Raw genomic sequence first — 12,034 nt, 5'->3', positions numbered from 1 at the left:
TTGGCGGTTACAAGATTTATGTATCTCTATTTTCTATGATCCTCTGAGGCATGATTTGGAAAAGCCCCTGGTATTTTGCCTGGGAGCCATTTCTGATTCGTGATATTATCCCTACATTTCCTGTCCCCTCGCTCTGATCTACCATTTCTTGTTTCTTATCATTTTAATGAGAGTTCTGGAAATGGAATCGCTCGAGGTCACACTGAGATCATTTGCAATCATAGCTGTCTTAACAAATCCCACTGCTTCACCTCCCTGGGAGCAGCTTCCTTCCTCTGTCCTCTACCTTTTCAACAACATCCTGCTACCTCACTGGGTCTGATACTACCATTAGCCAATGGGGAGCCAGCACAGGGCTGGGCAGTTCCTTAACAGCTGTTTATGCTCGTTCGTACCACTACCTGCAGCTAAAGCTCTCTCCTGCCTTTGCATCTGGTGGGCCAGAGCTGGAGAATCCACTGAAATGAACACACAGAAGATAAAAGAATGAGGAGTGCTTGTGGTACCTTAGAGACTAACAATTTTATTTAGGCATAAGCTTTCGTGGACTGAAACCCACTTCATAGGATGCTTCCAGTGGGAAATACAGTAGGAAGCTATATATAGACACAGAGAACATGAAAAAATCATACTAGTAAGTGATGTTTCAAAGCACTGTTCAATCCAAAGGCCCCCGGATCACCAATGCTCAGCGTAAGGAGAGAATTCCACTGTCCCCACTTCCAAACACATGGCAGGAATACAGCAGAAAATGAATCTAGTGGCATCATTAAGACTCAAAGGGCCTGTCTACACAGCAAAAAAAGACCCAGGTCACCGAATCTCATAGCCTGGGTCAACTAATTTGGGCTTATGGGGTTAAAAATAACACCATAGATGTTCGGGCTCAGGCTGAAGCCTGGGCGTTGAGACCCAGTGAGACAGGGAGGGTCTTGGAGTCCAGGCTTTAGTCTGAGCTCTGACCCTTATGTTGCTATTTTTAGCCCCAGTTTAGCCCCACCGCGCAAGCCCGAGTCATTGACTCCAGATTCAGACTCTCTGTCACAGGATTGTTGGGTTTTTGCTGTGTAAACGTACCAAGAAAAGCCTTCTTCAAACACACATGGTGCAGCTCCAGGGCACAGAAATCCAGATCATAAGGATTTTATTTCTAAAGCCCCTGCCTGGGAGGTGCACAAACAATTAAAAACATCCAGACCAAAGGGATGCAAACATCCATTAACCCTTCACAACATATAATAACTCACCACATAGTCAGATACGAACGGTGCTGTGGGAGAGGGTTGGACAGTTTGGGACTTGAATATGCCTCAAATGCCTCATCATCTTTCCATTCATCGTGGCTCAGTAAAGATAAAGTTTGTCTGCACGTCAGCCCCCATCACTGTAGGTAGCCTCCTCTTTGTTCTGATGACAATGTGGAACCTTGACATACATGAATCTATGGACACCACAGAGTCCTGTCAGAATGAACATTCTTTATAGGTATTCCACAGGCACCATCTCCTTCTCCTCCAAACACGGTACCTCGGAGCAGACCACATTGGCAAGAGCCCAGGAGCTTGAGGGACACAATGGATTGGAATGGAATGGAGCAGATGTCACCCCATCCATATTCTTATGGAAGAGCAGAGACTGTGACCCAGATTCTCAAATGAATTTAGGTGCCTGACTCTCAATGGGAGAGAGGCACCTAAATATCTCTGAGGATCTGTGGCTACTGGTCCCAGGCAATGACTGCCTGGGTTGCTCAGATAAAATAGGCGGCTTGTATGCTGCCATCTGTAGTCTCAGCACAGATTATTAGAGAGAAGAATGGCCACTGTGCTGGCCTCTAAAGGTGAGCCAGAGGAGCCTCACTAGCCCCAAGGAGTTTGGCAGACAATCACTAACATGACTTGGCCCTCCAGCTAAGCCCCAAATCCTACCGCTCCCAATGTCACCATTGCCAGGTGGGCCAGGATGAGCTTGGGGTAGAAAAAGGACACCAGAGAGAATGTAGGAGTAGTGGTATGTCAGCATTTAGCTTTTCATCATCATCATGCCCTTAGTCCAATCCTCCCATAAATTCTCTTACCTCTCAGGCAAGTCCACTGTTTCATAGGGAGACAGGCCCTAGTCTGTACCCAAATGTCCCCACACTCAGTACCCTTTTAACAAGGTGATCACCTCTCTCCTGTGTCTTTCTGTAGCTGATTTTTCCCCTCATCATCAGCCTTCCAGTCTTCTTGGGTGTTGTTTTGTCTTGGTTCCTTATCTGTCTTTCTTTCTGCAATGAAGTGGGCCTAGTTTATATATTCCCCAAGTCCCTCCCACTCACAGAAGCCTCTGAGAGGATTGGTTAATTGGAGTCAACTGCTTGGGGGTTTTTATTCCCCTGTAGCCCCCCCCCATGTGACAGTTCACTCTATCAAAAAAGGATAACAGAAGACACGATGGTAAGATATATATAAGCTATTGAAACAGCCAGTTAGACCAGCAGTAAATCTGGGAGCTGTCCCATCTCCCCTAGTGTTTCACTATTACAAGGCCAGGTACTCAAAGGCAGATGAAGAGATGACAAATGTAGCTTAAGGTTGCAACCCAGACCCACCCACATGTGTCTGTTTAGAGTGCAATCTGCTGTAAAGGGTATGTGTTCAGATCAGAGCCTAATCTGCAACAGCATCAGCCAGGCCTTCAGGAGAAGCTACCAGGTTCCTTTGTTACTGAGTGTACTATCTCAGAAGTGAGCTGGGTTTGTGATGTGAAATGACAGCTTGCTTCAAGAAACGAAAATGAAGGAATATATTTTTACAAGGATCAAACATCCCAAAGACAGGATCAGGGATAATTTGAACTAAAGCAGACACTGGAGTTGGAATAAAGGGCCACAAAACCATTGTTCCTCAATCATTGTCTTGACAGCCATGCTTGCCATTTATTGAAAAATCAGGGACATGCAGAGAGAACCAGACTCTGGCTAATTAAACAGACAGGAGCTGAGTAGCACAGCTTGCAATAAGGTATCACCTTCAGCAGGTTCCCTGGCATCTCTAGCCAACAGAAAAACAACAGCTCAGGTAGCTTCAGATACCATGATGATGGACATGGGATAGATAGATAGATAGATAGATAGATAGATAGATAGATAGATAGATAGATAGATAGATAGATCTGTTTAACCCACATGCATATATTTTTAGAACTCATTAACCCTTCATTTGCAGAATATAAAACACTGAGAAAAGCACACAGCGAACAGTAGTCAGACACAAATGTGTTCCCCTTTCCCTGACTTCTGTGTTTGATGGCATAAATGCATGGAGACTAAGGGCCATCCACTCCATCAGCTTTGTGCCACTCCAGATGTGCAGGCTGAGTCAGTCCTGTGGATGTGTGAGACCTGGAATAGCCTTGTCAGGTGTGTGGTGAGAAAGCACTGGTTCACATACTGCGTCCTGTTTCGAGCTGGCTGAACAAACTCTTGGAGCTAGGGAAACAGGAAAAGGCAAACGTTGTGAAAAAGTAAACCACTTTTTGTCTCATTTTGAACTGTTGGGAAAAGTGAGGAGCAGCTTTTGTTCTTCCCCCACTCCAAGACTGGCAAAGTAGCACCTGTTAGCTGGCTTCATGCCCACGAAGGCCCTTGCATGCCGCAGGTGAACAGCCAGTCACTGCCTGGAGTGTGTACTGTAAAGACCTTGCTAAATGCAGTGTATTTTATGTGGGGCTTGTTCCTTGCAATGCACCATAGAAGTCTCCTTTAGCTCAGCCTCTTCCCAGTCAGCGTGAGTGGCTTCTTGCTGTTATGCATTCCTAGGGCCTTTCAAAGGTAACTGTGCAATCTGCTAGCGTGGAGCTGAAGCGCTGTCGCTTAATCGGAGACCAATGCACACACTGAGAATGGAAATTGAAAAAGCTTCAAATCCAGCTCTCGAGACGCATTACTCAGCGGCTGCCGCTAGTCATCCTCCTTCATATTTCATTATTTTAATGGCCACATAAAACCCTTTAGAATAGCAGCTTTGATAATACACACATAATTGCCTTGGTGGAGCAGAGATCCTGAATTGTTTCAGCAAATGGGGAGACACAAAAGCAGAAGGGCTGGATCCTCTGTTAGGTTCTCAGGAAATTTAGCACCAAACTCTTGGGGAGTAGCTGCTCTCATTGCATGTGGCTACAGAGACTACAGGACATTCTCCAAGTAGAGAGGCAGGGTTCTGGCTTGAAGGGAGCAGAGGGCTGCCATCAGCACTGGACGGTGATTGCTGTTGTGTTAAAGTTCTATAATATTTAACTAAAAATGATCCGATGGTTAAAGACAAGCTCTCTGTGCTCTAAAAAGAACAACATGCCTGAGTGTCAGAAACTCTCCTGTAAAATGGGAGTGCTGATAATCACCCTTTCCTGGGCATGCTCTCAAGATGGAGCTGTTCATGTCTGTAATGTACTTTCCTGGGGCCAAGTGCTCTTTCAGTGCTAAGTGTGATTACCAACCTCACGTGTCACAGGAGGACACAGGAGCCTGCACTCAGGACTTTGCTGGGAAGGAGGATCCATCCTTATCCATTCCGTGTTCATTTCTCATTTCCTGGCATCCCAACTTTCCCTGTGATCTGCAATGGGTTGGTTTAGTCTTTTTTAATTATTATTATTTTGCAAAAGCTTTTCAGGTTCATTTTTCACAGACCTGAGGCCATGCAGGAATCTGGCACCTTTGGAACCTTCTGGTCAGCACTAGATCCAGGCAGTCTCCCAGTTCTCCATCTCTTGGCTGCCCCCTGTTAATCTCTGGTGCCATTAGCGGGTAAGAAGGCAAAGGAAATGAAAGGACTGCAGCCACAGGTTGACCCTGTCACCCATCCTATTTCCCCAGCTTGGCCGATCTACAAAAAGAGGGGAAAGGGCCAGTTTGCTGCAGCTGATCTGATTTGCTCTCTCTCTGTCTCACATCTCTTCCTTTCCTTTAGCAACATGAAAAAAGGGGCACAAGTCACTTTATTATCAAACTACAAGAAATGCATCAAAGAAACAGTAAGGATTTGGCTTCATCCCACACAAGTAAGGTAATGCCGGGAGAGGCTGCACCCTAAGGTCTAGCTCTCCGGTAGGGCTGGTTGAAAACTTTTTGTCAAAACCATTTTTCAACAGAAAATTGGGTTTTCAACTAAAGGAAATTTGTCTTTCCATGTGACTGCCATGATGCACCACGAGGGCAGACCATGGTGCATTATGGAAGATGTAGTCCGACCTTTAGAGGATAATGGGAGAGGTAACTATAATTCCCATGAGGCACTGCAGAAGCATTTCAGAATGGAAATATTCTAGATTTTGATATTTTGATGAAGCTCAAAATTGTCCATGGAGAAAATTCCCATTGTCTAACCAGCTCTACTCATTGCTATCTAGATACTGTCGGAGGCTGACATACTCTTACACTCAAAACCAGAGACATCGGGGGCAATTATGGACTGAGCCTCTGTGAGCTTAATTCTGAGTTTCTGTGGTCTTGGGAGTTGATCTCTGACCCAGGGCAGTAGTGACATCACATGTAGCACCGTTGATTTCAGTGGAGCGATGCGGATTTACATAGTGAAGGTATTTTTCATGGAGAATTGGGCATGCTGTCTCTTAACACTGGCTTCAGGCTTGTCATCACAGTGCTAAGAGTTGTGGGGATATTTTCCTTCATTGCTGGGATCTCACCGTATGAGGCCCCCTGAGCTATGAGGGGGCTGGTGCCATGTATAGGTAGGACTCCCCATTCCAACAGCTTGCACCATCAACACTAGAATGCTGCCCTGCTTATTCTACTTTCAAGTGCTATTGCGTCCGCCCTGACATGTGACGGGGCCCTCAGCCAATGGGGCCAATGGAGCTGGTCCATTTTGTCACTGGCTGCAGGGTTTTTTTTGCAGGGAGCATTGATAAGGGAGCTCATGCTGGGCATTTGCTGAAGGAAACTCTGGCTCAGTAGAAAAGGACACTAAGCCCTTTCTAAACACTTCACAAGCACTTATATTTTTAATGCAGTAAAGTTAAAATGGCAAAGACTTGCACAGACGTGTGTGTGCAGAATTGAATACAAATTAGTACATTCAACTGTAATTACCCTCAGAAGGTCTGCATTAGTTTCACAGGTGACCCTGACTCTCAGCCTTACCTTCCTCATGTTCTTCTCTCCTCCCTCTGTTGTATCCTTCACTTAGAGTGTCAGTGACTTGGGTAGGCAGAATTTACGTGCTTCATAAAGTACCAGGCACATCTAGGGGGGCTCTGTAAGTAACAAAAAATAACAATGATGATATCTACACAAGCACAGCAGAAGTCACAGCACATGACAAAGGAGAAGACTCCGAGGGTCTAACCCTGACTCTGCCACTAAATGCTGTGTGTTCTTGGGCAAGTCAAGCATAGCTCTTTGCCTCAGTTCGCCCCTATGAAATGGGGAGAGGAGGCCACCACATGGGTGTGTGAAGTTTGATGTGGCAACCCCCTATATGCACAAGCACTGCACCTTCACTTCGGCATGCAGACAACCACACACAACACAAACCACTTGTATGCACACACACTGAACACATATCTATCTGCACAGGGGCTGTACTGGATCACTCACCTACACACAACACAAACCAATAAGCTTAGACACTTGGGACCCTGCACATCCACACAGCTGTGCATATATGACAGAAGCTATCTGCACTGGGATACAGGCAAATGCACATCTCACACATACACAGGGACATCACATATCAAAAACGAACTGTCATACTGGAGCAAGTCACTTTCTGGAAATGCAGAGTGGTTTTGTAGCAAAGACGGCATGGAAGAGCCCAGAGTCCTCCAGTCAGCAAAGATTGTTTTCAATTCACGATGTGTAGTTTCCTTCTGAGTGTGGCCTCACAGCTCCCCAGGTGCCAGCACCGCCACATAGGGGAAATCCTGTCTTGTTCGACCTTTGTGTCAATGTGCCACTGACAGTTATATAGGTTAATAACATGCCATGTGTCTGCAAGAAGCAGAAAACTGTGACACTGTGTCAATATTTAGCTTTTTCACATTATCCTTATTAAAGAGCTATCAGTGATTCCCTTGGAAGGTATATGCCTACTGTTCTTTATTTCCCTCCCATACTGCATGCTCCCAGTTCACATGGGATAAGCATCAATTCATTATTTCTGGAGTTCATTGGTTGCAAACAGCATGTCCCAAGATGCTATTCCCAGCCACAGGATGTCAGAAAAAATTATATTAAATAAGGTGCTGTGAATTATTCATGACACTGGATTTAACATTAATCGGGGAGAAATGGGCAAAAGTTTACTGTACTACAGATGATAACATTATATTCCCAGAGAGACAAAGACTCATACTTACTGGGAAAGATCAGAGACATGGTGTCAAACAGAGAAATACCCAGGTCCAATGTGATCAAAGCTCGGCTGATGGGATATGACATGCAGGCAGTGGCCCATCACCCAAATATCTTCCTGCATCAGGATTTCCTGTGACTTGCTCTTATTAATAAGGCATGAGCAGCTGGCTCTGTGATAATGAACATCTTACGAGATGCACTACTGCTTTTTGTATTGTTTCTCGTCTCCAAAGGCTCACTGGATCAATGCACTACAGCTTGGCATTAAAGTAACTAATTATCAGCTTTATGAATTCTGACTAAAAAAATTCTTCACTGAAGTGTTTTTATTGGACACAACAGTGTGTGGAGAAAACTGGGCATCTGCCAAGCAGTGACTATAAAACACACAATCCTGTCCCGCAATGCATCAGACTTACTGTAAAACCTGGGATGATTTCGTAGGCAATAGACACTTCTTCAGTTGTTCCAAAGTCCAGGTCAGAAATATGGAAGGGATCTAACCAGGATGACACACTTGTTACTTCTCTGTGACAGTGGTTTGGAAACTTATTGACTAAACATTTTTTTGCTGAAGTCCCATTGCATCCAAAGCAAAACATTGTGAAAACGTATCCTTTTCTATGCAAGTTTTGACAGGATGGTTTCTCAGGTCCAGGGTACCTCTTGGGGAGGGGGAAGTGGAAGAGCTACAGAAAGAGAACAAAAACCTGGCTGTTTTGATCCAAAAACAGACGTTTCGATGCTATTTCATTTTGCAGAAACTTTTGAAAGTTCTTGGTTCAGTTCCAATGTGGAATGAAAAAAGAAAAGTCATAAAACCTCAAAAGTTGTCATGAAGTGGAATTGTCATTTTTCCAAACAGCTCTGTTCTCCACGCTTGAGTCCCTGTAGAAAGCCAGCCCTTAGCCCCATTGTGAAGCAAAGCCACTTTAGCGCCCTGCCTGACAATTCCCTCAAAATAAGGGCATCGCAGAATAAGGGTAGCACAGAAATAGTGTAGCAGGCTCTATGCTCCACCTCCAACCCAGCATAGGAGGCGTGACTGGGGGTAGCGGGTGGGGACCGAGGGCAGCAGCGCTCCAGTGATCCCTCACTGCTGGGACACCCCTCTGGGTGCTGGGAACAAATGAGGACAGACAGTCTGGTTCTGTCACACAGAACTGGGTCTAATTTCTGCTCTCTGTCTTGTGTTTAGGTCAGCTCCAGAACACTTTAAACTACTCCTCCGCTGGTTAAAACTCAAAGCTTCATACAATACACCTGACAAATAACCAAGCCATTTGTACAGTGGGGAAAGTTCTATATTTGACGTAGCACATTCCAGATTTATTTAGCACGAGGGACAAAAGCTGTTAAACAACCTTGCTCCAAAATGCCTTGATTCTATAGCCTTTCACCATACAGGGGAGTGAGTTAGAGAGACCTGAATGATTGGAGCGTTCTTTTTGGCCAGCTCATTCATTTAGCAGGTTGGTCTACAAATGCCAACCCAGTGACTCAACAGTCTAGTCATAGGGTCAACATGCTTTTCTCCTTTACCCACACAGTCCGTTTCTTAGCAGGCATCTTTTGCAAAGGCTTCCTGTCAGAAGCCCTCAAGCAATCCCACTTTGGGGACAGGAAGCGGGTCAGAGTTCCAAAGCCAGACATTAGCCAAACCTATGCTGGGCTTGCGACTGGCCAGAGCTGTGCTTCTCCCTGTGCATCTGGCTGTGGAATCTTGCTAGAGTCACATTGTCATCTCAGACAACGAGAGCTGGGTTGAAGGATGAATTTATTGTAGTCAGCACAAAGTGAGCAACTGCGGGGGAGGTGTTTGTGATCTAAAGTGTGGGTCACATTGGGGATTGAGGGCAGGTTTAGTTATAGGGAGGGCCTGAAACAGGGAATATTATGGTTATTGCTATTAATGTTTACAGGCTCAGATTTTCAAAGGAGCCTAAAGGAGTTAGGTGCCTATCTTGGGCTGAACTGCAGTGTGATCTGGGTGCCTAACTCCTGCGGGGGCCTTTGAAAATCTCGGCCCAATGGCATAGTAAGAGCACAATGGGTAAAAAACATCCAGCCAATAAGAGGGCCCTGCCTCAAAGAGTCCCAACTTTGCAGGACAAGACAAAACACCGTGGGAGTGGGAGGGATGCTTCACAGGACAGGTGGGTGATCAGGTGGTTTTGGAAGGAAAAGAGGGAGGTCGGTTTGTCAGTATGATTGGGAAACTGTTCCAAGTACAAGGGGTGGAATGAAAGCAGGTGTACCTGTCACGGAAAAAAACAGGAGGGGGCGGAGAAAGCTGGGTGGTTGTAGCTGGGATAGTCTGGATCTAACAGGCCCTGATGTTTATTTTCTGCTGCGCTTTTTCTCGTGGGAAACAAGTGAACTGGGGAAGATTCCAGGATAGATTGGAACTGACATTTGGTTTAAATTTGGCAATAGTTAAAGAGCAGAGCTGGGTTTCAGCACACAGAGAAAACCTGGAATAATCACTGTTGAAATGTCAGTCCCAGGGCAAAGTAATCTTAGCTGCCTTCCCTATATATCGCCGCTCAGCAGGGATGTACCATGGGGCAGCCCTGGCCAGCCACCACGCACTGTGGGGTCACACTGTGAAGCCACACTGTGTCGTTACCAATGCATCGCCTGAGATTCAGTGTGGGACTGAGCTTCTACAGCTCTGCTCCTCCGCTGCTGCTTGTGTCTGACTCCCAGCACCATCTCCCTGTCTCCTCCCATTGGCTTGTGTTCTCCTCAGCTGCCAAAACCTGCAGCTCTCTCCCGACTATGCCCCTTCCACGGACAAGTCCCCTGCCACCCCTGCCTGATTCCCTTCCTAGAATCAGAGCCTCTTGCATTCTCCAGGAGAAGCCCCCCGACAGCGGTCTGAAACAAGGGAGGTGGGGTGTCTATCATCACATGGAAGCAGCAGCTTTGGTAAGACAATGCTTAAAGAGCCAGCTCAATATTTACATGTCATTGTTTTGTTTGGCTGGGCCTGTGACCCCTTGAAGCCCTGCCCCCATACATCCTTTTAAGCACTGCCTGATCCCTCCCCCAGCTACCAAACCCTAAAGCAGTGTTTCTCAAATGCCGCCACATGTGGCTGCTGGGGCTTTCCTTGTGGCCACAGCCCCCTGGGCTGTGTGTGTGTGTGTGGGGGGGGGGAGTAACAGTGCCTCGTTCTCCCTGTTGCTCCTGGATTCACCACCTTGATGCTGGTTGCTGGGGCAGCCAGCAGGGGTTCGGCTCTGCCCCCCTCTGGAGACAGCTAGGGCACAACGCTGGTGGAGCAGGCCGCCAGTGAGTTCTCCACCTTTCCAAGGGCGGTAGGGCTCAGGCTTTGGGGTTCAGCCCTGAGGTGGCAGAGTGGCAGGCTCTGCCTGTGGTGCTTCGAGATCCAGCCCCAGGTTCTGGCTGCACATGGCAGGCCCCAGGCTCTGGGGGAGGGGCTTCTGGCTCTAGCCCCCGGCTGCCTCCCCCAGCCCCTCATACAGGGCTTAATTTGTCCTCGGGCTTGGCAGGGCTGAGTAAGTCTACTGTGAAAAGTGATATTTGTATGTTTGTTAATATCACTTTTCACAACAGATTTATTAGCTAGCAATAAATAAATTACAGTGATTTGGACGTGTATATGTGCATGTTTATTTGTTTTTCCTAAAGCTAATTAAGTGTTTTAGGAAAAAGTGTGAGAGCGGCCACCAGCAAGAATTGGTGGCCACACTCTGAGACCACAAAAAATTTGTCTTGAGAACCCCTGCCCTAAAGCATGTGTCCGTAGCAAGTGCTCTCCCACAACTCCCTTGCCCCAGACGTGTTAAACAACCTGCTAGAAACCAGTCTCCTGGGTACAAGGCTTTGCTCTGTGTGAGGTCTGAGTGATGAGCAGCCACAGGGAGAGGCATCTGGGGCCTGAGACAACTCCCCTGGCAACTGATCAGCCTTCAGAAACACTCCATATGCTGCCTGCGAGTACCTGCAGCCTGCTGATAGGCATTTGCAAGAGCTCTTCCATGTGGTTCCTAGCCAGGAGAAGGCTTTTGCTGCTGGGTGATGGCAGGACTGTGCATAGGACAGAGATGTTCTCCCACATGTGCACTGCATTTCCACTTTGCCTGCATCAGAGCGCGTATGTGAGGCCTGTCCGTGCTCCATGTGATGGAGCAAACCAGTCTTTGCCTTTGGCCCCACTGGGTCCATCTTGCTGCTCACAACAGGGGTCTCCCAGCTGTCAGAGGCTCTGCCAGATTGACTCAACTGGGCTTCAGCAAGTTCCCTATTTCCTGCTCGGGGCCCTGGTTAGGGAAGTTCTACAAGCAGGAGCGTAGAACTGACAAGTGATGGGGTTCAAAGCCAGTTTCCAGCAGCAGTAGGAGATTATCCTAGTTCTGACACCTAGCAGGAAGTCAAAGCCCCCCTCTGACTCCCTGGAGGAGTCTCCCCACACTGCTGTAACACAAATGCCATAAAGCGAGGTCCTTGCTGGCACACGGGTCCTTTTATGGAGCTCTCACCAAACCTTGTTTGGGATTTGTAAACATGAAGGGAGAACTGATCTGTCAGCAGACAAACTAAGATTAGTAAGAGCATGGCCCTTGCCCAGGGCAGTTAACAGCTGACAATCTCACACTGCAAACTGAACTAGCAGCACATGGGAAACATCATTGCTAGCCCTCC

At 47.0% G+C, this 12,034-nt stretch overlaps 1 long non-coding RNA gene across 1 annotated transcript; it reads right to left on the bottom strand.

The window, feature by feature from the left end:
* Window positions 1-2,912: 2,912 nt before the first annotated feature.
* LOC115635210 lies at window positions 2,913-6,881 on the bottom strand. Its single transcript, XR_003996549.1, has 3 exons — window positions 6,761-6,881; window positions 6,149-6,261; window positions 2,913-3,472 (listed from the first exon to the last, which is right to left on the bottom strand). It is a non-coding gene; the product is annotated as an uncharacterized LOC115635210 (long non-coding RNA).
* Window positions 6,882-12,034: the final 5,153 nt, after the last annotated feature.

Source organism: Gopherus evgoodei, chromosome 14, assembly GCF_007399415.2.
Source record: "Gopherus evgoodei ecotype Sinaloan lineage chromosome 14, rGopEvg1_v1.p, whole genome shotgun sequence".
Lineage (NCBI taxonomy): Eukaryota > Metazoa > Chordata > Testudines > Testudinidae > Gopherus > Gopherus evgoodei.
Note: the sequence above shows the minus strand (reverse complement) of the source record. Positions and strands in the feature narration are given on the sequence as shown.